The sequence below is a fragment of the Paramisgurnus dabryanus genome, chromosome 12 (assembly GCF_030506205.2).
Source record: "Paramisgurnus dabryanus chromosome 12, PD_genome_1.1, whole genome shotgun sequence".
Classification (NCBI taxonomy): Eukaryota; Metazoa; Chordata; class Actinopteri; order Cypriniformes; family Cobitidae; genus Paramisgurnus; species Paramisgurnus dabryanus.
Genome location: NC_133348.1, coordinates 16109058 through 16135196, shown reverse-complemented (window position 1 = coordinate 16135196; position 26139 = coordinate 16109058). Strand labels below are relative to the sequence as shown.

The 26139-nt window shown below is 37.4% G+C and overlaps 1 long non-coding RNA gene across 1 annotated transcript in view; it reads left to right on the top strand.

Annotated features, from left to right (window-relative positions):
- The window catches only part of LOC135737939 (uncharacterized), a 34032-nt gene extending 21073 nt beyond the window's left edge, over window positions 1-12959 (top strand). The window contains exons 2-3 of the long non-coding RNA XR_012338031.1: window positions 11870-11995; window positions 12200-12959. This is a non-coding gene — a long non-coding RNA (uncharacterized lncRNA). The remainder of the gene's footprint in view (window positions 1-11869; window positions 11996-12199) is intronic.
- Window positions 12960-26139: the final 13180 nt, after the last annotated feature.

Here is a 26139-nt window from a genome sequence, read left to right as displayed (position 1 = left end):
CCTCAACCATAACCCCAAACCCCCCAAAATGTTAAAGTTTGAGGGTTTAACATAAACTACATTATTGTCATGTAAACAAATTTGAAATACCAAGTATTTAGTGAAAGCCCTGTTCACACTGATCTTTGGAAACTACTATAAAATGGTGTAACACTGTAAAAAAGATTTTTGGTTCAACTTAAAAAAGTAAATGTTCTTGCTGCCTTAAAATTTGGAGTTTAAGTTGACTCTTTTGAGTTAATATATTTAAATTTAATTTATTAAAAATTTTAAGGTGACATAAACATACACTGTAAGCAATTGCCGTAAATTAACAGCCAATTTTCAACACTAAAATACTGTTTTCATGTTAAACAGTTTAGTACTGTAGTTAGCAATGCATTGTGGGCTGCTTAAATTGGAACAACAAGTCAACAGTAAGTTGATGTTTTAAATTACAGGACAATACAGTATTTTCTCGAAAATGCATGTTGACTGGGGAATTTGGAGCATGGTCAGAAGCAATATTAGTTTTATAAATTGAGGCTAGCCTTTTGCTTTTGGTCAATTTTCTTTAAAAAAATACAGAAGTAATTTGTCATTAACCCCTGGATGGAATTTCGGGAACCATTATTTGGATTGGAGATTTTCCAGAAGAGGACGTACAATTTAGATGACGTGCTGCACATTCTCAAGTGTTCTTCATCAAATTCATCGGGTCTTGCATCTACAAATGAAACGGTAATTCAAATCTTATTCATATTGCCAAAAATGCTTGATATCAACTGATAGAAGCTTCTCTTGCTAGGGATTTAAACATGTCATTGAACAGTGAGGCTTAGATTTGAATAGCCAAAACAATATTACTTTTGAGTGGTATTTTGATTAATTTTGGTAAAGTTAGCCGTAGGCTACTTCTGAATTTGAGAAACAACACTTATTAAAAAATTTACTTTAACCAAACCATAGGATTATTTGAACATCGACTATCCAAGATGGTTTTGGTGAGTTTTATTTTGTTTGTGTCGACTTTTAATGAAAATTGTTTTACAAACAGTTAACAAGAAAATAAAGCTAATTGTAGTTTGGTTAAAGTTTAATAGTCAAGGCTTTGCATTTTTCTATTTAAACGCCAAATTGGTGTGAAAATATTGTCTTTCTGGACTCTTTGTGAATGCAATGTGTGTACTAGTTTGTGGGAGTACTACTACATATGTAAAAAGAGAGGTGTAAATATTTTTTTGGCTCAAAGGAAGCTGCATGTAAGCTACGTGTGACAACATGGAGTTAAAAAAATAAATTGTTACCCTTTAAATTTTGAATGTCAAATCTATTTAGAAGTTTGATTGTAGGTACCTCGTTCACGTCTTGGTTACATTCCACCTAGTGTTTACTAATTATTGTCCTTTTTATAAATTTTCTTCTTAAAAATCTTATTATGGTAAGGATAATGTATTTGTTCCCTTCAGGTATCTGCCACTGCAGCTGACGTTGAGACAACTCTCAGTCTTCCTGCAAGTCCTCGCCTGATACCTGGTAATATACATTTAATTTAGAATCATTGATAGACACATTGTATATTTTATCCATTCATCTTGAGTTTACAAATGTTTACACAAGGTAACAAGTATTTCCATGTTGTTAAGTTTCAAGTGCAACAAGGCAAGTCACAATTAAGGGTTGGATGATCACCTTTAAGGGCTCTGAGGGCATCACACCAACATTTGCAATTGGACTTGCTGCTATGTTTGCAACCTACTACATTTTCAGCCTTCAGTATCAAGATGAGACAGCCTGCCCTCTGGAATTCATTCAGAGGTAAACCCCTTCAATCCCTGCCATCATTATATAGATATATACAATTAAATTAATGTGTTTGTATTTTATGCATAAAATGGAATTAGTACTGTACATTTCAAGCCTCAACACCTACACACACACACGCACGCACGCACGCACGCACACACACACACACACACACACACACACACACACACAGGGTATAGACTTTGTTATAATTCCATTTGATGTCATTAAAGTAATAGTCTACCCTTTTGCCATATTAAACTATGTTATTACCTCAACCTAGACGAATTAATACATACCTATCTTTTTTCAATGCGTGCACTGTACAGCGTGTTGTGAATGTGTTAGCATTTAGCCTAGCCCCATTCATTCCTATGGTACCAAAAAAAAAAGTTTTATTTTGTGGCACCATACTTACTGGTATAACTCCTCATGTAACAGTCTTTAAATAAGGAAAACACGGAAGTGTTTGGTGGCTTCCCTGTTTGGTACCATAGGAATGAATGGGTCTAGGCTAAATGCTAACACATTCACAACATGTTGTACAGTGCACGCATTGAAAAAAGATAGGTATGTATTAATTTGTCTAGATTGAGGTAATAACATAGTTTAATATGGCAAAAGGGTAGACTATTCCTTTAAATCCACTCAATTTGTGCAATGACGAAAGACAAAAAAACAATTAATTGCTTTTGTTTTAGGCACTTCATTGATATAAATCAAGAGAGAGGTACAAATGCCAAAATCATCAGACAAGATTGTCTCTAAGAAGAAAGGTGTGATCGTCCAGAAGTCGTCTTCTGCAGTTAAATACACACCTGGCCATGCTACTGAAGAATCTCCTTGACTTTTTAATGGAACTTCATATAGATCGGTGAGTATATAATCTTTCTCTCATTTTTTTGACAGTCTGGCATTGCCACAATTATACTGGTATTTTTAACTTTATAAGCATTAGCTTGGAGTTTATACTTTACATTCGTGATTGTTTAGTTTATTTATGAGTATGATTGTTTTTTGTTCTTTGACAGTGGCAGCGCTGGAATAATGCTGCAGAGAGGAACAGCGGCTACTAAAGTGATGATTGTCTCTTCTGGATCCACAAGAACTAAGATGTAAAAACACAAACCTACCTCACAGGACAATTTTAAGAGGTAACCTGCAAGTCTAGCTTGCAGTGGCACATGTGCCTATACGGTTTCATCCTAAATGTTTTTTATGCTTATTATTGATACATCCTGACAAAATGTTCTACTGTACTATAATAGTTTCAAAATGGCCTTAGGTATGTTTTCAAAAAGTAAACTATAGGTTATGCCCTTCACATTTGGTTAGGATTAGGGGCAGTCTCTGACGAGCAATTTAAGAACGTACGTTTATTGCCATAGTCTAAAGCAAGAAACTACTGTTTCTGTTTACTACTAGAAAGCTTTTTCAGCATTGTCCAACAGGATTTATTTTCTTTCGTTTTTTGTATTCATGTTGACATTGACATTTCTCTTTGAAATAAAGGTGTTTGATTTGGAAGTTTTTGTTGCTTATTTTGCATAATATTCACAATAATGCATATCTTAAGCAGTTGTCTTTAGCCCTGGGAATTCATTGGGCAAGTTCATGGGAGACTGATATTTTAAATATCAATGAAGAATTTTTAGAGACTAAATTTATGTTATTTAAAAAATGCTGCATATTTCTGTGATTATTTGGAAATTACAATAATATTGTTTAGGTTGTTACTTTAAACCTAAACAATATTATTTTAGTTCCTAAATAAATCACAGAAAAATGCATTTATTTTTTACTGTATTAGACTGTGAAATCATTTAACAGTGTGACTACAGAAGTATTCTGTATTTCTGGTTTACAGACTACTACCGTAAATTAATTTTACATATGAATACTGTAAAAATAACGGTATACTGCTGGCGTCTCTGCTGCCAGCTCTTTACTGTAAATTATATAAATACAGAACAATACAGTTTTTCTGGTTTACAGACTACTACCGTAAAGTCATTTTACGTATAAATACCGTAAAAATAACAGTATACTGCTGGCGTCTCTGCTGCCAGCTCTTTACTGTTATTTTACAGGGAAATTTTTTACAGTGTACTTTTATAAGTTGAACCAACAAATGCAGGCCAAAATAGCCAACTCTTTCACAATTGTGCATTTTTGTTAGAGATGAGAAAGCTGACGTTTTCGAAAACTTGCACTATGCATTTTTAATCCTCTAAAATTGTCATGTAGCTTAAATGAACGCCCAGAATTAGTAAAATAAATTGTTTTGTTGAAAAAATGATTTTGTTAAAAATGGTGTTGTGTTACTGGCCGCTTAGTTTAAGCATGCTTAAGTTCACATGCTGATGCCAAATGTTGCTTTTTTTCACTTTTAAGTGTCTGCCAAACATTTTTAGAAGAGATTTAGCAATAGAGAAGTGACAATCCTGGAGAGTGATGAAAAGAGATAGAGAGGCTTTAAAAATCCACACCTCGGGCCAGCCATCTGTTACAGAAGCTAAAGAACAACAGAAAGGCTCATCGTGACCAGTCACCAATATCTGTGTACACACTCTGTCTATCAGAATGTATGTACTATCAACAGCTGGCCATTACCTCAGGGTAGATTTCTGCTCCGTTAAACATTTGGATGTTGCTTCAGGGGTTCGAGTTGTTTTGTGGATCTGTCTTATGTACTCGAACCATTTGGGCATGTTGTATCATATAAAATTTTTATATTACAACATTAAATTGTTATATTAGACAATAAGTATGATGTTCACATCGATCAAGTCAAAGCTAAAAATAGGTACACTATGCTATGTAACAACATTTTTATTACTTCAATAAACTTTCAGAAAAAAGAAGCTGTTACTAAGGTGGTACCCTTTCAAAACAAAAATTGCCTTGGTACCTAAAATGTGCTTATTAGTACACCAAAGGTATATATCTGTATGTAAATGGTACTTATTAGGACCTTTTTAAAAGGGTACCCTTGTAGTTATAGCTTTTTACTTCGATGCACCGATGTATAGGTCGCCTATTTTTGATGAATTTGAAACTATCGGCATATCAGCAATACTGTGTGAAGGCAATAAATTGCATGTCTGTTGCATAATTCATAATTTTTTGAATTATAAAAATAATTAATTACTTCCCAAAGCAAAATAAAATGTAAAGTTTGTCAGAAGTGCGATGCGGGAAAAATAGTAAATCACGTAGTAAATCACATGAGAGATTACTCATTCACGTGAGCCATGCAGTCAGAGTATTTCGGAAAATGGCTGCAGTCTGGGCTGTTTTCAAAATCTCGGAAAAAGACCAAAAATTGGCAAAATGTTATCTTACTTTGCGCCTCTCTAATTATGTTGGTCAGTTGAATGTTAAATGTATCCAATCCATGTTCAGTAAGATTAATTTGTTGCAGGAATAAACCAGCTAATAGGATACCTGTATAGGATTGTATACAAGTGTTTCATACAGGCATTAGCCAATATTGTCTGTTTAAATCTGTATCGCCCCCCAAAAAAATCATATCGGTGCATCCCTACTTTTATTTCTGACAGTGTACTGTCTATATAAAACTATAAAAACTTTTTTCTGTTAACATTATGTTAACAACACAATAGAAACCCAACACAATAGACATGTGTCAGTCTTTTTATGGCAATGTATCCTATGATTCAAGATTCAAATATTTTTTTGCCATGGTAAGAGACATTTAATATACATATTTTCACACAAATAAACATTACAAATATAAAAGTATTACAAATATATATCTAAACTGGGTTGTTTAAAGTCATGGTTAGGTAAAGTATGAACAAACCCAAATTAAATGAACCTTGAAAATTTTTATATTTGATCCATTGATGGGTTGCCACAACCCAACATTTAGGCTCATTTAAACCTAGCAGTTAAGTTTGTCTGTATTTTACCCAATCATGGATTGAAACAACCCAGTGTAAATATATATCATAAAAAATAAAAAAGTAAATGTTTTTTTCTATTTTATCATTAAAGACTATTGGTATTTTCTATTTATGTTTTGTTGGTAGCAAAAAAACATGTAATCCGTAGCTTGTTAATTACCATTTATTTGCATGTTGAAAAGTAGGCCAGATGTTACATAATAACATGTCATAATTTTATCTCAGGAATAGCCTACTACATAATATTTATTTAATAATTATTTTGATTCAGAATATCGGCCCATAACCATGAATGCATTTATTTAAAATAATTTTTCTTAGTATTTTCTAAGTATTTTTTTTATGACATGCAAATATTATGTTAATTCCATCTAACATCACAACAGTCATTAATTTGCATTACTTTACTAATGGTACTCTGATAACAATGTACCCTTCCCTCATATACAGATTGGCCTTGAGGAATAGTGTGAGGATTGTGTTTTAAAAATGCTGACGACTGTACAGAAAGACACTGTAGTGGAAACAGCAGAGGACAGAAGCTGGAAGGGTGTGGATTGAACCTTGCATTCATTTGCAAAACACTCAGGGAATGGCCCATCCATTTCACCCTGGCCTTTCCAGACCCCCCACTGTAGAGATGCTATCTTGTCACCTTAATAATGGCTGTGCATACAAAAAGTGGCTTGAGCTCGGTTGGCGCTTCAATTCAGTTCTGGAGGAGGGGCCTAGATAAACACCTAGAGAATGACTTGAATGATAGCACCAAAGGCCAAAGCTTTGCCTTGGGATTCACTTATCTGAATGGTAATAAGAAATGCAAACAGAACCGAGAGTGCAAATAAAAAAGGCACAGTGTTCATTACTCATTTGGAGTAAAAAGGGAAGAAAGATCAAATGGGAGCAGATGGAAAGAAAGGTCTTAGGGCTTTTTTGTAGGCTTTCCTGAGGTTTTTAGAAGGACCAACTACTGCTCTCATAGATTTGAGGTATCAAAACTCGACTCCAGAAAATTCTGGAACATGAGATGGGTCTGTGTGGCCACTCTGAGTCGGACCGCTTGATTGGCTGTCTGCCTTCTTGAAAGCTAGCTAGATCAATTTGCAAGCGGGAAGGAAATACCCCTGAGGAAATCAAATCCACGGCTATTACACAGCCCTGCCGCTGGCCAAATACATGCATATACAATTGGGATAGAGCAGCTGCAGGTGAAAGATAAAACGTACGCATTCAGCATTTTCAAACCTGACTTCCCTGTCCTCCACAGGCACATACATATTCACATAATTACTAGGAGGTACTGAATGAATATTTGATATCAATGGAGTGAGCATGCTTAGTCATATCTCATAAAACAGGCTTGGTAACTCCAGGCTTTATGCCAAGTAAACAATCAATTTTGGACCCCTGAGCTCATTGTCCTGCAGTGGGGTCCTGGTGAGAACAATCCCAGCATGCACTCTGTGGTCAACTTCATTAAAACTCTCCCTAAGCCCTACTGCCAAAGCCCTTAAAAATTTGCACAACAGAAAAAGGTGATGTATGACAGTCATTGTCTTCTGAATATATTGGATTGGCATAAACAAACTTAGCTTTTAGTTATGTGTTTTGTCACTATAGCTCAAAAATTATAAAATGACATTGACCACTAGGCCACAAAGGCAATTGATTTGTTTGTGGTCTGTCTAACAAATATGATGCAGAAGTGCTCCTGTAGCTCAGTAGGTAAAGCATTGCATTAGCTGTGCAAAATGTCATGGGTTCAATTCCTAGAAAATGCTGAAAAAATACTGAAAATATACTGAAAAAAAATGTATACCTTGAATACACAGATTTTTCTTGTTTGCTTAATAGACCGCATGGCAAAAATAATTTATCACTGTGAGAATACATCAAACTGTGAATTCATCAAACTTACTTTGTATATCATTTGTATCTACTGTACTGTATGTACCCGGTGTATAGTTTGTTTTTAATGTGTATGCGAACACGCACAGTCGAACACACAGCCTTGCAAAGCATCGTTTATTTGACAAAAATGGTGACTGTTACAAAAATCTGATAGTGCATGTACAGTGCGCGGACCCTCGCATATGCGTAAAAATGGGACTATACTTCTAGCTTTACTCAATGTTTTGTACTGAGCTACAGTATATTTAAAGGAAAACACCACAGTTTTTAATTTTTTTACTATGTTCTTACCTCAACTTAGATGAATGAATACATACATATCTTTTTCAATGCGTTCACTTTAATCTTTGTAGAGCGCTTCATAAATGTGTTAGCATTTAGCCTAGCTACATTCATTCCTATGGCTCCAAACAAAAGTTTTATTTCGTGCCACCATACTTACTTGTGTAAGTACTCATGTAACAATCTTTAAATAGGGAAAACATGGAAGTGTTTGGTGGCTTCTAAATTTATCCCTGTTTGGAGCCATAGGAACAAATGGGGCTAGGCTAAATGCTAACACATTCACGAGGCATTGTACAAAAATTAAAAGTGCACACATTGAATAAAGATAGGTATGTATTAATTAAAGTTGAGGTAAGAACATAGTAAAATATTGAAAAACGGTGGTGTTTTCCTTTAAAATGTGTTATGATTTGCACCTTCATGCAACAATTGGATTTTTCATTGTGTCACAATTTGTCCTTGTCTAATATTGTGAGTAAAAACTAAAAACTATTTTTTTTTTAAATAAATACAACTCCTAATGTGATTTTTCACTGCATAAGTTTGGAAACTCCATTTATAAAGGCAATTATAAAGGTAGGTGTAAATCTGAACATACATCTTGTATGACCTTGCAGTGTGAATATAACTCAGAACAGTGAATAAGTAAGTGGCACACAGGCTTGACAAATTATGTCAAGAGAAATTCATAAATTTCTTCACAAATGCATAAAATGAATTTGGGATGAACAACATTATCACTGGCTGTTCATCTCGTAAATCATCACAAGGCTAATGGAAGCAGCGAAAACATGCACACTAAAAAGACCATACACATAATAACGTATGGTACAATAACAACAGGAGATCTTCATTTAAAGTCTGTGCTCAGCTCTTTGATTCAGAAACTGTTCCTTTTTCTAGATATGATCGGATTTATACGGATTTATTTTGTTTTCTCTCCTTGCGCTTCAAAGACAATTTCTACTTTACGGCATGCAAATGGGACCATCCGCATGCTCGGAGGATTCTTTCTTAGCTTATCTGCTGCAGAGCAGGCCTGGCCAATCTTATCCACCTCTATATGTTCAATATTTATGGAGCGCAACGAGCTCTAACCAATGTTTTCTCCTTTTACTTCCTGATAAAAAATGAACAGTGTGACACAGACCATGAAGCTTTCACCAAACTCTGGCTCTGTTTTTATCAAGAGAGACCACTGACCAATTGAGTGAGCTGACCCCCATTGCCCTGGACTTATAATCTTATGAATACAAATTTAGGATACAGTCACAGTTTCTAGACACACCACCTGAATCCCTCATAGCAGTTTCCCTAGAATAATATAAACATGGACACAATGGCTTTAGACCAGCAGTTTTTATAGAATAGGAATCCATGGGGCTATTTACACGTGGTATTAAGATACGTTTTGGTCGATCATATCAAAAGTGGGGTGTAAAAATGCAGTGTAAAATGTTTTGAGCTTGTCTACTTTTGACCACATTCAGAGGTACTCGAAAACGCATGCTAATCTAATGTGTAATGTACTGAGCACAATCTTTCTCCATCGTTCTTGGCTATCATTGATTAAACTAAAGTGGCTGCTCTTCGCCCATTTTTATCCCTTCAAAGTAATCAGGATATAAGTGCTAGAAAGTGGACAAAAGATACAGATTAAAACACGAGGTGTGAACTGACATGTGTCTCTCTCGTCCACTTGTGACCAAAACAGATCTTAATATCAGGTATAAATAGGGTCTATATACATCTGGGATCAGGTGTTTTCAAAAACATATACATGTGGACCCTCCCTTAAAGACTTTCGGATTGTTAAAAAAGAAACTGGATATGTTAAAAAGACACAGGCCTATTGAACAATATCCCTTACTATAAAACAATCACAGCTCTGGGAGCCAGACCAACTTCTCTCAATGACTGATAGAAAACTCCTGCCAAGACAGATCCAGAAGTGTGTGTGTGTGCAAAAAGGCTTAGTTTGAACATTTGAGTTAAACACCGTTATGTAAATGTCACAAAGCCCCACAACATGTTTGCTACATATACTTCCAGGTGGTGTTAGAGGAGGGGCATACTCATCCTAAAGAGCATCTGATTGGACAAAATATGTGTAGTGCTTTATTTCGCACAGTTTCCCAAAATGTTTTTTTTTTTAAATATGCATACTTATGCATGAAAAGGGTGAATTTAGCAATTTTTTGGGAGTACAATTGAAGGCCCCAATGCTATCATGCTAAAAGCCTTAAATCAGGGCTAGTTAACTGTGTCCCAGAAGGGCCAGTGTCCTACAGTTTGGTGTGTTTGCGTAGTATGCCCGAATTCATTGTATTAAAAAAAACAGTAGGCGAAAACTACCCGGATGACCTACTACTTCCAGCAAGATCCTGAAATGTTTATTACATAGAAACTTTACTATCTGTGAGCCCCTGGGAGAGGAGTTATCCAACAAGAAAGAAGAAGGAGAGAAGTTGTTTTAGTCAAAAATATCCGAAAGCGGTAACGCAGCTCTATTCGAAAAAGTACGGGGAAGCTTGTTGACGCTTTGACAGCTCTGAAGTCTGTTTTCTCTAAACTAATGTTTTGGTAGGAACGAAAGTTTACATCGTATGTTTCTCCGGAATCAGCCAGCGAAGAACGTCTAGGCTATATTCCGATTGGTTGCTGGCGTCTTGCCGCTGAACCGCGTCATAGCTCATTACGAGTTGAGCTTCTTTCAACTTTCTGATGGACGCTCTGGTCGCTCAAAATGCCCAAAACGCGACGCCGATGGATTTGACGCTCCTTGCAGCTGAGAGAAGCCAGCTTCCATTGTAAATGAATGACTTCCGGTAATTTTAGAAGCTCAAGTCTGCGGCGGTGTGAACGTACAGATAAAACCTGGATGTCCACATACGTGGACATTAATTTTTAATAATAATTCTGTGTAACTGGAACCTGTTGTGCACAAACATGGACAAATACACTGCTTCATGTTCAAAAAAAAAAAGGGTTATTATTTCTAACCCCAAAATAGCTGGAAGAAATCTGAAAAAAGACAAACCAAAGCTCGAGTCTTAGGAGGTTAAACAGCTGTCCCTTAAATTTGTTAAATTGCACTTGTTTATCATCATTTTAGTTAGCGACTAACTAGTTGTAATGACAATGTACTGTTTTAAATGTCGATGAGTAGGTACTTCCTCTAATTCAGTACCTACTGTCACAGTATTCAATTTGGCTGCATCCGAAACCGCATACTATATAGTAGGTAGTTAATAAGATGAAGTACCTACTTACTTGCCGTTAAAACAGTAGGTACTGTATAGTATGAATCCTTGTAGTATGAATGAGATTCGGACGTACTACATCCGCCATGCTGCTACATCACGTGACATACGTCGTCATCACGTCATGTCATTCCAGCGCGAAAAAAGCCGCATGATCTTCTTCTTCGTTGGATAACTCCTCTGCCAGGGCATCATGGGATAGTGAAGTGTCCATCGTATGCACACTTCAAAATCTAACCGGAAGTAGTGGGTCATCCGGGTACTTTTCGCATACTGTTTTTCGAATACTATGTATTCGGACATAACTACTCGCCTCGCCTCCTGCATTTCGCATACTATATAGTATGAAGTAGGCGGTTTCGGACGCAGCATTTGAGATGGAGGGGTAGACTTCGATTAGCTTCAACAGGTGTGTGGGTTTTGGGTTGGAGCTTAACTTTTTAGGGAAAAAAAAGCACCGGAGTTCACTTGCATTGACTTAAATTCTGCTTTCTGATTTCATTAGATCTTCAGTGGGATGCCATTGAAATAAAAGACTACATTATTAGATGACCAGGGTTAATTAAACTCTCCATAAACACAATGTAAATGATTCACTGCAATTCCCTATCATTTTTATGACATTATTTTGTGACATTTTTTCGTTACAGGACTAAACTAAGAAGTCATGCTCTCTTCATCTCTCTCTCTCCGCAGGGGGCCTGTGGCTGTCTTACAAGGCACCAATCTCTGTTGAGAATTGATTTTCATCATCCCTCCACACCAGAAGGCTCAGGTCACATCCCGGCCTGCCCGAGCAAGATAACAGTAAATAAAGTGATAGTAAGTCATCTGGAAATTAACATGAATAATTGTGATATAGCTTTAAATTTGCTTTAGGTGTTTGTGGACAGGGTCTGAATGAAAGCATTAGTTAGTCTTTATCTTCCTTTTTATGTAGAGTGATTTTGTTTGTCTACATACTTCCAAACATATATTTTCTCTCTCTCTCTCTCTCTCTCTCTCTCTCTCTCTCTCTCTCTCAAGGCATTCCATCTGATTATGAGTACTTTGCAATCTGCGACAGTTTGATTGATGCTTCACCTCCATGAGCAGAATTTTGAGCAGCACCTCCTTGAAGCAGCCCGTTATGTGTCTGCAAGCTGGTAACCTTGAATTTATGTTACCACGGCAACAGAGCTGGTCATGCATTATGGATTATCATTGAAATTCTACACCACCTACCTAACATAATAATGGGGACTTGAGACTTAATCAAATCAGCCAATCCGTGCGGATGCTTGTGCCTTTATATATAAGTGATTGTAATATCATTCTGTATGATTGATATTTAAACGTATATGTTTATTTGTGTTTGTCTCACAGTATGTGTAAACATACACACACTGATAGTCTTTCCATAAAATACAAAGACGAGCCGGCAGCTGGTAAAACATTTCCAAGCTGCTCAGTTTGTCCATGTGTGTGAATGAGATCTAAATCTGAGGTGTTAAACCTGTTTCTACTTTGAACGGGCCGCCCACAGTTCTTTCACTGACCATCTGACTGCCGAATTTAGCAACTTCACAGTGAGATTTGTTTCATCAGTTCACCTGGAAACAAAGTCATGTTTGGAAGGAGTTGAAAACAACTGAGGAGCTCAGATGCAAAAGCCTCTAAACGCCACTTCCGTCAAAAATGAGGTAATGATACAGAATGCTTATTATTATATAATAAGTATTATACGTTCATTAAATACTTTTGCTTCAAATGCGCTTAATCCTGGCCACATTTAAGGTCATTTAAGTTCTTTTCACACAGAGATTACGGAAAATGCGTATTTACAAATATATATATATTGATATATGTTTTGATCACAAGATTTTCCTCAGGCATATATATATATATATATATATATATATATATATATATGCCTGAGGAAAATCTTGTGATCAAAACATATATCAATATATATATATATTTGTAAATACGCATTTTCCGTATACATATGTGTATATGAGGAAAATCTTGTGATCAAAACATCGCAATCAATATTTTTCATATTTTGTTAATAGTTAATAAGTTAATAGTGTGCGGGATACCCTTTATTTTTATATATGTTTGGACTTCATTGTCTCTTTATCCAACGCACCTATACGGAACTAACAGGTGTGCGACATTGTTTTTCTTATGGGTTATTCACACTACCAATGATTTTCCGGAATCTGTGCGTGCCTTTACACACATACCGTAAAAATCCCGGAAAGACACGTGACGTATTTAAATTCCTGCACTTGGTAGTTTTTTTCACATTTTCTGAAGTTTGCTAAATATCTCTGGTTTTTCGAGAAAAAAATGCATGTGCATTTTAGTTAAAGAGCACCAATGGTCTGATTCACGATTTTACATTTCCTTATAAGTGAAGAGTTTAGTTGCAAAAATAAAGAGTTTAGTTGCAAAAATAAAGAGTTTAGTTGCAAAAATAAAGAGTTTATTTTTTTTATTTTTCAGAAATCTCGTTTTTTGGTTGTGCATTCCAATTAATATCAATTCAACTGCAGTTGGTTTGTTTTGATATAAACCTTCGTAACTTAAAAAATATAGCTAAGTAGCACCATAAAACAAAATAATAACATGATAACATAATAATAAACATGTTTTGACAAAAATGTTAAAAACGGAGTTATCTCGTTTTCCAACGAAACTCTTCAAGTACATGCTTAATGATATGCAAAAGGTACAAACCCCAAAGTAAACAATGACGCGAGTTATCGTCTCCAACGTAAATCTCTTTTCTTGGACTACAACAAACACACGGATTGTAGGCAACAGTTTACTTCCTGGGATTGGTGATGTAGACAAGACCAACATTATCATAATTCCTCTCGCTCAGAAGCCTCTCTGCCAATTTTATGGAATATTGGGGATCAAAGTGCTGTGTAAAAGATGTTTTAGAAATACAGTTTTGTTTGCAGAATCCATTAAAAGTCTGAAGAAAACATGTCAGACGCACTTGGATGGTTTTGAGCTCTTCAACTGTTTTAACAACTGACAAGTTAAATCCTCATGCCATCATCATACTTGTACCTCAACACTCGAAAAAACACAAATACACAGTTAACATCCACCAAACATGTACAAATTACTGTGATTTTCACCCTGTTTGTCTTTCCCGCAGAAGATTATAGAGTACCTAAACTACCAGAGAGTTCACGTTAAACTGCCAGAGACGCTGAGTCACAGACTTCACATGAGGGTCAATGAGGCCATGAAAAATAAATGCAGTTTTAAACATCCTGGTCTGATCGCTCAATCCTCACTTCAAAGCTGTAATTACTTTAGAGTACTGTATCGAGTAACGTATACAGCAGGCTTAATCTTCCTCTGCTAGGCCGAAATTAACACTTTGAATCAATGTGCAGAAAAGCAGCGTCTCTCCGCTGTCTCTTCGTGAAGGTTGCAGTATTGTTCTGTCACAGTATTGACTATAAATCAAGCGGCAGGTTCATTACGAAGACATGGAGACAAAAGACGGAGGTGTTATGACTTCATAATTATGAACCAGAGGGCAACTGACAACGCAGGGTGACGTAACCCCATGAAACCAAAGCCGTGCAGTGATTTATAGCACATGTACCAAAGCGCAAGAAAGATTTACGTAGGACGTGCTTAGACGGACGGAGCTACGGCTCCATTACTCAACACAAATCTTTAATTAATTTCTGTATTCATATTTAAAATAGCTTTTGTGTTTGATAGTGTAAACGAGGTGTAAACTGGCCCTACCGCCCTTTTAACATTCGCCTAATGTAACTGGTTAATGACTAATACAATATTAATGTGCAAAGACAATGTGAAAGATAATGACTAAATTGTGACAGTTGAGGTGGGAGGGAAGCGTGTGGGACTTTGATGCCTGATTAAGCAACTGTATCAGCTGCTGTCTCTCGCCTGTCAAGAAACACTCTCATAAATTTCATTATAAACACAGTGTGGGTAGATAAGGCCAGATCTGCTGTAAGAGCCAGAAAACATTTTGGTGCGAGATCAAAGATGTTTTTCTAATTAACTCTTAACTTTTGCCTCTTTATCGCCATCTCTGTTTTAAACATAAAATTGCAGGTTACTTGTGGGGTAGAGCAGTTACATATATTGGGGTAGTCGTGGCCAACTTGTTAGAGAGTCAGGCTTGTAACCTGATAGTTGCTGGCTCGAATCTCATGGCCGGCAGGTTGTGACTTGCCTATGAGCAAGGCACCTGCTCCCTGTGCACTGCAGTGATAGCTACTGATTTTAGGAATCAATAAGGAAATGTATTGGGCTAAAAGTGGGTCAGACTGGACTGTTTTGCTTGTTTTAAAAAAAATTAGGCACTTGTCAGCTGATCAAGCTATGAGAGCAATTGGTCAATAAGCCAAACCAGGTGAACACAGTTTTGCCATGATGGGAGACCAGCTAAAACCAGCATACAAGCTTAGGCTGTTTATTTTTTCTACACAAACTTCACTTTCAGTGTAACCTGCAATTTACTTCCTTAAAAATGAACCTGGCATTACCATTATAAAGATACCTCCCAGCATCTGTGTTGAAAAAGCATTTTAAACCACGCATACTCTTCTGACTTTTCATCCAATTGTCAGAAACACACAGCGAGCTAGAACGATGAAAAGCAGCGATTCGCGTATTCCGTCAAATACTGGGTGCTGTGCAAATTAAAAATTGCTTGGTCAAATGAGCTGCTCTGTCTGACTGAGGGCTACACAATTGGTGGTGACAGGTCCCGAGCAGAACGTGTCAGAGCGGTAATGGTGCTAAGGTAACCAGATGGCTGGTGATGGATTTGGCTGTCTGAATCTATTCCTACAGCCCAAGCGCGCTAACTACACGTTGGACTGCTGCATATTCCCCCATAATTAGCTGCACATTTCTTCTTGGCTTCTACATGACATCCAGAAAAACACTGTGCCTCGGCGCTGATAGAATATTTTGGAGGTGCAAATTAAGGTTCTGACATATCATCTCTGAGATGGGGGAAAAGACGCAGTGGCGCGGCGAAATGCTTTTAAACAGAAAGGTTCTTATTTACATACTGTGCGTACACAGCAAAATAAAAAAATACAAGTCAACACAACATTTGTCGAAAAGAAAATTGGAAATTCCATCGGCATCGTTTGCGAGTCTTGAACAAATGAGAGCGGTATTCACATTCCTATAAGATTAAAGAACATTTCAGGTGAAAGCATGCGTTTTTTGAAAGCATTTGGTGCCTGGCTGTTTTTATACATGTATGCCACGCATAGAGTTTTTAATAATTTGTTTATTCTGTTATTTTATGGATTATTTTATTTATTCTACTAATATATTATTAATGTATTGTATTATTTTATTAAATGAACGATTGTCTCTCAAATGTTTCTACTGAGAAATCTCACATATGTCTCCATAAGAGATATAGAACAGATCTTAACAATATCACAAAGCTCAGATTTATAATGTCTGCAGTCAAATTATTAACATTTCTAATCTAAAATATATTAAACTAGATTCTCTTAGTTATCATGATACATTCATTTTATACCTCCAGACTTTTAAGGGAGGTTTCCCGGACAGGTCTTATCCTACCCCCAGATTAAAATGCATGTTTTAGTTGCCTTAGTTTGAAAACATCTTGCCCTGACATATCTTAAAGGGATAGTTCACCCGAAAATAAAAATAATGTCAATAATGATTCACCCTAATGTCATTCCAAACTCAGAAGACCTCAGTTCATCTTCGTAACACAGTTTAAGAGATTTTATATTTAGTCCAAGAGCTTTCTGACCCTCCATTGAAAATCTATGTACGGTATACTGTCCATGTCCAAAAAGGTAATAAAAACATCATCAAAGTTGTCCATGTGGCATCAGTGGGTCAGTTAGAATGTGTTGAAGCATTGAAAATACATTTTTGTGCAAAAATAAGACAAAATTATGACTTTATTTAGCATTGCCTTCTCTTCCGGTTCTGTTGTGAACCGCGTGCACAAGACTGAAGTCACATGACTGCAGTGACGAGGCTGACATATGACACGGCTGACATACGACGCAGCTGACATATGAAGCGGCTTTTGTGTTATCTGGTGCGCCCGAGGTTCGTCTGAGGGAGACGGATGCTGTAAGTTTGAAAAAAAAAACTTTGCAAACATGTCTGAGGATAACACGTCAGCCATGCCACTGAAGTCACATGACTTTAGTATCGTGCACGCAGTTCACAACAGAACCGGAAGAGAAGACTGAATAAAGTCGCAATTTTTGTTATTTTTGGACCAAAATGTATTTTCGATGCTTCAACACATTCTAACTGACCCACTGATGCCACATGGACAACTTTGATGATGCTTTTCTTACCTTTCTGGACATGGACAGTATACGGTACATAGATTTTCAATGGAGGGTCAGAAAGCTCTCAGACTAAATATAAAACATCTTAAACTGTGTTACGAAGATGGTCTTACGAGTTTGGAACGACATGAGGGTGAGTCATTAATGACATTATTTTCATTTTTGGGTGAACTACCCCTTTAACATATATTAGTGCCATTGTTTTGTCTCAAGATGCGCACCAGTATTGTTTTTTGTAAGGTTTGTTTGTAAAAACTACTTAAATGTCCTAATATAAATAAGGCCTAGTCCTGGGTTAATCTAAACCCTGTCCAGGAAATTGCCCCTTAATGTATTATGTCATTAATATCTATTATAAACAATTTAAGGTGAAACATCTGAGACAATGTTGCGCAAATAAGCTTAACTAAAACTCAACTGACAACCAAATCTCATGAGCAATAAAAGTGTAATCTTTAAGCAATAAAATTTTCCTCTGGGCTGGTGTAATGACCCACTGCTTTACATAATGTGCAAAAAACTCAACTGCTTCCTATATAAGAATCAAATACGAAATCTAATCCGAAATTGGAAGTGAACACTGCATAAAATGACACTGGTGGTATATCCCTACAAATCCCTCTCTGAATCTATACGCTCATATAGGGTTCAGAGACAGCAGCTACTAAGCTAGAAAAATCTCAGCGCGGAGATCCATACAGGGTTGTTTATCTGCTCCTCAGGGATGGTTAGAGACATTCAATGACAGCCACAGATCTCCATCTCTCCCTACATCTCCCTGCTGGCAATGAGAAGGGGGTCAGGGGTGAAAGGAGAGGGGGGCTGGTCACACATTCATGCACTGATATTCTGCTTGTCTGGCTATGGGGTGATTGATGGCCGTAGGTTTGAGGCCTGAGATTTTCTCCAACCATGGATCAAGCACCTTGAGAACGTGTGTATAGAAATGGATAAAGCCAAGCAGCTAAAACCAGCGCATGTGAAAGGAGATCTTTTGCTGACGAAAAAGCATTAGCACAGTCATCGGACCAGACAAAGCATCTCTTATTGCTTAGGGGAGCAACAGTGAAGAGATTTCTGTGAAATCTCTGAAAATAACCACACATTCACAAAAATTGCCTTTGCTTTAGGTTATTCGTAGGCACTGTTGGTGTTATTGTATTGATTAAATTTGTGAAAACTAATGGGAATGTGTATTATGTGTTTAGACATTGAGTGCTATCGCCAACTACTGGTCTAGCATGCATAAAACAGCCATTTTGTCGTTTTCACGGATGCGTGTGAGTAGGAATTAATATCCCATTATATCGACAAAGGGTTCAATAGCACAATGTACCGCAACATATCACACTAGAGAGATTCTTGCCGATACACAACATGTATGTAGCCCGTCATGTGTGTGGTTCGTAATTTCAAAATATGTGTTCGGGGCGTCGAGTTAACCTATGTGCATCACATGTCTTGTCAAAATAAGTGCCTGCTGCAGACGCGTCTAAAGGGTTTATGATAAAAGAGACGCTCGCATTTGCCAGATACTCGCATAATCTCATGCGTATTTAGAGTTTACTGTTAAGGGAGTGTCTTGTGTGTTTTGACGCGTGTGCAGCAGGCACTTATTTTGACAAAACACATGATGCACATGGTTCACATGATGCAACAAACACATATTTTGAAAAGACGAGCAACACACATGAATCTTTTCCCTTAAACTCACATTTTGCCATGGCAATTGTAGCATGATCCTATAGGATGTCATGCATGGTTGATGGTGTTGATGGCATTAGTCAGTATACTTTTTCTATGAGCAGTAGTCCTGTGACCCGACCCCTTCCATCTTCAAGGTCTCCTGGGAATACATGGGTACATGTGCCGATAGCCTCAGCCTGTGGGAACAGCCCATCTCCATCCCGCTGGGGCCCTATAATCTCTTGTGTAAAAACACAGTTGGATGTTTGGTGTTGCTTGTATGCTGGGTGCTGCAATAACATTGCAGGTTTGTTCTTCTCTGTATGAAAGCACTTTATTTCTCAGACACAACAGAAAATTTGCAACATATGTATTCTGTAAGGGCTGCTATAGGTACAGCTCCTAAATTCACTACACAAGGGGTGTGAATCTTTAGTCTGTTTAAAATAGTGGAACTGCTGTATTTAACAGTTTTTATAATGATTTGGCAACATACTTGCAATGCAAATGACTTTACCTGTATTAACCTAATGTACATAAAAATCCAGGTGGATCCTGTTGGATGGTCCATGATGTAACTCACCAGTCTGAAGCAATCCCATAGCTATCAAGGGAATAGTGGATTTTATATAGTTTCTCTGCAACTTGAGAACTACAAATGTGAAAGTAATGCCACTTCACAACTATGATTTAAAGAGCCCCAGTACAGTAGAGATCAAAGCTGTCTGTATTTCAGAAGGATAATTTACTATGTATGAGTGTATTTTGGCACTGATCTATTTGTTGAACACGATGTTCCCATTATTTATGCAACCGTTCCAAACACAGTGCACTGGCAGTGTTGAAAATGGCCTGGCATCACAGGCCTTCATTAATCGGTCACATCAAACCCACAGAGAACTAAAAATACATCCTCAGCATGTCACGGCAGATGAGAAGCCAAATGGAAGCACTTAATCATAGAAAAGTTTTTTTGGACCGTTTCGTGACTGTGAATATAGTCTTATTGCTTTTTTTGTCCATACAACCAGCTTGGTCAGAAAACATTTGTTTTAATTAGGCAGTAATTTGTGACACAGTAACAAGATTACTGCCATTTCCCCCTAAATTGCCATAAAACCCCTGCTTATTTAGATCATATTAAAGCAGGCTATTATAAATGAGTAAAATCCACACTGTGCATGATTCTATTAAAATCTATGTCGCCCCTCAAAATAATCCTGGGTTGTTTTAACCCATGGGTGAGTAAAATATGAACAAACCCAACTTTGGGGTTGAAACAATCCAGCATTTTATGTTAAAACAACCCAGCACATATTAATTTAAACCCAATGGTTAGGTTTGTCTATATTTTACCTGAACAAGGTTTAAACAAGGTTTAAACAACCCAACACTTTGTACTACAGTCAAAATCGATACACAGACTCAACAGTTTAAGATATGGTTGTAACATCAAACCAATAGCAGTTTTGTATTTAAATGATGTAAATGCATATCACACATAAGAGCTTATTAAGTGTATTTTCACGCACAAATCTATCTATGTAAGGCAGCTGGTAGACCCTGCCTTCACTTAGCCCGGCTCTGTTCGGCTCTGGCCCGCCTGTGAGGAGCTAAGCTGTGCAGACCGCGTGTATCTGTTGTGTGACAGGAGCCTGGCACAGAGATGACTCAGTTGGCAGACACAGTTGGCATGGCAGTGGCACAATCCCCACTTGGCTGTCTGTTGTTGTCTGTGTGCCAACTCGGAGTTGTACCCCAGAGATGCCCAGGGGAGGCAATTGTCTCAGAGCTTACTTCACATCTAATGGAGACACATCACCAACAGCCATCTTTCTGACGGGAATGAGTTTTATCATTCAGAGATCAGGGAGTTACTTTTAGGCGGGGAAATTTGATGCAAAGTGATTTGCCACAGTGTGGAAACCAAACATTAGTCAAATGTATATTTTACAGTAGTATGTTTAACTCTTTCACCGCCAGCGTTTTAAAAAATGTTGCCAGCCAGCGCCAGCGTTTTTCATGATTTTCACCAAAGTTTAATGCCTTCCAGAAAATGTTCTTCTTTAAATATATAAACATACAATATACCAAATGAAAGAACAGACCCTCTGCTTTCAAACAAAAAAAAAAAACGTTTCATCCTACCTTCAGTAGTTCTTTTGTAATCAGCTTTTGAATATGGGTAGGTTTCTGCAAAAACACCACATTTTGAGCAAAAAGCAGAGATAATTCCATTTTTATGACGGACTTTTCATAGAGATCCCATTCAGAGCGATCTTTAAAACAGACACGGACATGCAGCCGCTTGCCATAGGGCAATACTTCCGGGTTTAAAAAGTTGCGGAAGGGCAACTTGGTGGATAATAGCGGTATTGCAGAAAGACGGAAAGTCTCGTCATTGGCGGGGAAGCGTTTTTTCTTAATTGACGAGATATCTCGTCAATGGCGGTGAAAGAGTTAAGTAATGCTGAGTTTATATAGAGTGGCATTAAAAAGCATAATGAAATTTAGGGCAGTTGCCTGAATGCAAGGCTTTTAACCGGTTCACGGAACGAAAATAAAAACCAGAAACTTTTGATGTTTTTGACGAAACCAGAAACTTAAAAAATAAATATGTTCCGGAACAGAATTGATTATTTAAAATAATGGTAACCGGAAAATAACATTATTTTTTACGTTTTTTTTTGACCAATTTCTGTGGAATATGACTCTTTGAAATTCACTTCCGGTCGCTGTTGACTCATCGGAGAAATGAGAAGCTTGCCACCACCAAGTATCCTTAAGCCCAAGTCTCTAATGGTTAATCTTAAGAAGTAAATATCTACCAAGTATCTTAAGATGTTTTTTTATACTAATTAGTGGTGTAACGGATCGCAGTTGATCCGTGATCCGTACAGATCACGACCCATGGTTAGGCTCGCATGCGATTTGCGGAATGCGGATTAATTCGCAAATTTAAATAGGGTGAAAGTTGACCATTTGCACGTGTTTCAAATGCTTGCAAATGTTAACACTTAAATATTTTAAACAATTTAAACACAAAAAGGCGCTAACGTGAGCAGTTTTCTGTGAGCACATGCGGTTGAATGTGTCCGGTCCAACTCCAATCAAACGTGAGTATCCCTATGCCCTTCAAAGATCAGAACTCTTGAAGTATAAACTTGAGAGAGGAGTTGCGCTACTGTGTCTCATACGGTGGTCCATTAAAATACATTTGGTGAATAAAGCACTGAAAAACAACGTCATTTTCACTTTATATGGACCGACAGTTTAAGCTCCATCTTCTTCCCGAAGCGCAGTTTAGAGTTCGTCCTCAATCTCTGTGTGTGCGCATGTTTAAGTGCACTCAAAAGTGCATGCACAGAGAGACGCGTTTCAAAAAGCAAGCAAAAATCTTTCTGTTCTTGACACGACACATTCAAACAAAATGATCTCGAAATATTCTTTTTATAATAAAAACATTTATTTATGTCTTAAGTGTATGTATAGATTAGTTGCAGAAACCAGGTCTGTGCTTATCTTAAAGAGACAGTAACCTCAGTTAACATACAGTATGAAGACTAAAAATGTAAGTTTAATGTCCTAATGATCATCGTACTTATTTGTATATCCCACAGCTGAAATGGAACGTTGTTAACCGGTTCGGGAGCTTTATTTTTTATTCTAACCAATTTTAGGGTTGAACCGAAAACCAGAAACATATAAATACTGTTTCTGTTCGGAACGAACCAATTGGGAAAAAAATCTTGTTTAAAGCCCTGCCTGAATGTAAAGGCTTTAAACAACAAATTTCAAAGAAAGTTAGCATAAGTTAAAACATTACATAGAGTATTAAAGGTGACGTGCGGAAAAGTATTGTGACACTTTGTGTTTGTCAACTTTTAGTTGAACATCTGTGGTTCATTTGCTCGAACACCTGTAAGAACCTGAGACCTGTAAGAACCAAATCACCTTGGCAGCAGTTAAAAGTCATTGCAAAATGGTTCAGAAAAGTTTTTAGGAAATTTTTTGTTCTTGTTTTGATCCTCTTACTGTCTTCCTAATGTTACTTAAATGCACAAATACTAGAGACACATATTGTAGAGTTGAAAGTATTTGTTATTAAAAAGAATAAGTAAAAAAATATATAGGGATGTCATATAACCTCGTTCTTAAATTATCATGAGAAGACGGAAAACCTTTCCACACACATACACACACACAGGCTGACCCACCCCATGCTTTGCGACACACGACACTTTTCTTTAGCTTTTCAAGAATAAACGGGGGTGGATGTGGAGCGGCGGCAACCGAGGCAGAACGAGAGAAACAGAAAACCACAAAGCGTCCTTTATCTGCCTCTGGATTGTACAAACAGCGCTTGCCCCCGCGGAGGCTACACTCCTCTGGGGTGTGGTTAACCTCTCAGGGTTACCCACCGACCGACTCTCTAATAAGCATCTCACAAAAGCCTGGACTGTCCAAAGGGGAGGAGAAGAAAGAGGGAGAGCCAGAAGAGGGGAAGGAGCTAAAGGGAGGGGTAGAGAGGCAGATGCCAGACACACAGAGAAGAGCAGATGGGGCTTGATGAATCCTGAAAGGAAGGAATTGAAACCCGCTGAAGTTGCCAAAGCGGCCAGCCGCAATTATCGCTGCGCCTTTGGGTTCATTGTCAATTAGAGTGGCGGTTGCGCCGAGCAGCAGCTGTGGCAGATGGCGAGCTTCCAGGAGGAGGAGGCATGGAGAGGAGATGGGACCTGGGCCATCCCCCTAGAGGGCCCTGCTCTCACTCTCTTACTCTCCACAGTTTTCTCTCTGATAACACAGTGATGATATTGGAGGCCTCGTATCACACAGTTAGTCCTCTTGAGACTGAAAACTCACACCCTTTACGTCGCACCTGCTAGGTTGTAAAAGGATTTAAAAATAAAACATTTAGAAAGACACTGAAAAGTTTCCACACTACTGTAGTAATGTGTGGAAATCAACTTTGTGGTTAACAGTACACTTTAAAAATGTGTTGGTTTGGGAATTGATGGCAAAAGATATTGTTTAACCATACAGGTTGTATATGGGCCCCTAGCTGAATTAAATAGCTCTAAAAGTAGACTTAAAGGGACATTGCACTTTTTAAAAAATATACAAATTTTCCAGGACCCCTAGAGTTAAACACTTGATTTTTATCGTTTTGGAATCCATTCAGCTGATCTCCGGGTCTGGCTGTACCACTTTTAGCATAGCTTAGCACAATCCATTGAATCTGATTAGACCATTAGCATTGCACTAAAAAATAACCAAAGAGTTTCGATATTTTTCCTATTTAAAACTTGACTCTTCTGTAGTTACATCATGTACTAAGACTGATGTAAAATTAAAAGTTGTGATTTTCTAGGCAGATATGGCTAGGAACTATACTCTCATTCATGGCGTAATAATCAAGGACTTTGCAGCTGTAACATGGTTGCAGCAGGCATAGTGATATTACGCACTGCCCGAAAATAGTCCCCTGCCATTGAAAGTTACTAAGATGTAACTACAGAAGAGTCGAGTTTTAAATAGGAAAAATATTGAAACTCTTTGGTTATTTTTTAGTGCGATGCTAATGGTCTAATCAGATTCAATGGATTGTGCTAAGCTATGCTACAAGTGCTAGCGCCAGACCCGGAGATCAGCTGAATGGATTCCAAAAAGGTAAAAATCTAATGTTTAACTCTACGGGAGCTGGATAATTAGTATATTTTTTTTTAAAAAGTGGGATGTTTCTTTAACATTGAAGTCAGGTTGATACTTTTAAGACGTTCCCTAATCTCATCAGACCTGATTAAGAAACTGTCCATCTTGACATATTATAAATGTCCTCCATGAAAAATTGAAATAATATATGAATAAATGTAATTCATTTTACCTTTAACCTCACTTCATTGAAGTTACAACGTACAAAATTCCCAAATGCTTAGATTATAGACCATTTTGGCAATATGTAAACAACACTGAACTGAATCAAAATGGTGCATCTAACATCTTTAAGCTAACATCAGCCTTTGAGACTTGAAATATGTGAAACAAATTACAACAACTAAAAACTGAAACAAGAATTGCTTCTTCACCTGTTTTTTATGTCTAGCAAAATGACATACATTTTTACATTTATACAGTGTATGACGGATCTATATATTTGCGCTAATAGGTTAAACAAGCACAATTTGTGGGTATATATCAATTGTCGTAGAAAATTGCCATATAATTTTTAAATTGCTAGGGATATTACATTTCTGCTTGATTACCTCCCATGAGCCATTCAGAAATTGCCACATATTATGTTGTTATTGGTGAAGAAGGCCATTTCCACAGGCCACACACCAGCATCCAATTCCGTTATCTATAAATACACCTCTCTTAAGTCAACCGTCCATACAGGCACTACTTATTTTCAGACTGGCAGGCACAGATTGTGCTTTCCTGCAGAACGGTGCAATGGAAGGCAGTGAAATGAGGAGGGTGCATTGTGTTGGTTGTGTTGAATCAGGTTGATTCAGCTGAATTGGTTATGCATTGAATCAGCTTTGCTCTGTAGTGAATTTGAGTTCGACTCCCACAGTGTGAATGCTTAGGCTTTGCCACTGTGCCCTATAACCCCACCACCTCTATAGCTGTTATTTATCATGCACTGTGTGTGTGTTTGTGTAGGACAGGGACAAGCATCAGAAAGAGAGATTGTGCCAGCTTGCTGCTACACTTTACATTTAAACATGTGCTTTTTTCAAAGTACGTTTATGCACGTATTGATAAATCGCTAAATCACTGCATATATATATATATATATATATATATATATATATATATATATATGCTTTTTAAGGCGCAGACTGGGTGAGGCCCCTCACTCTCACATCCAGGGGCCCCCACCTGCAGATGGGAGTGTGCCCTGCTGCTGCCCGG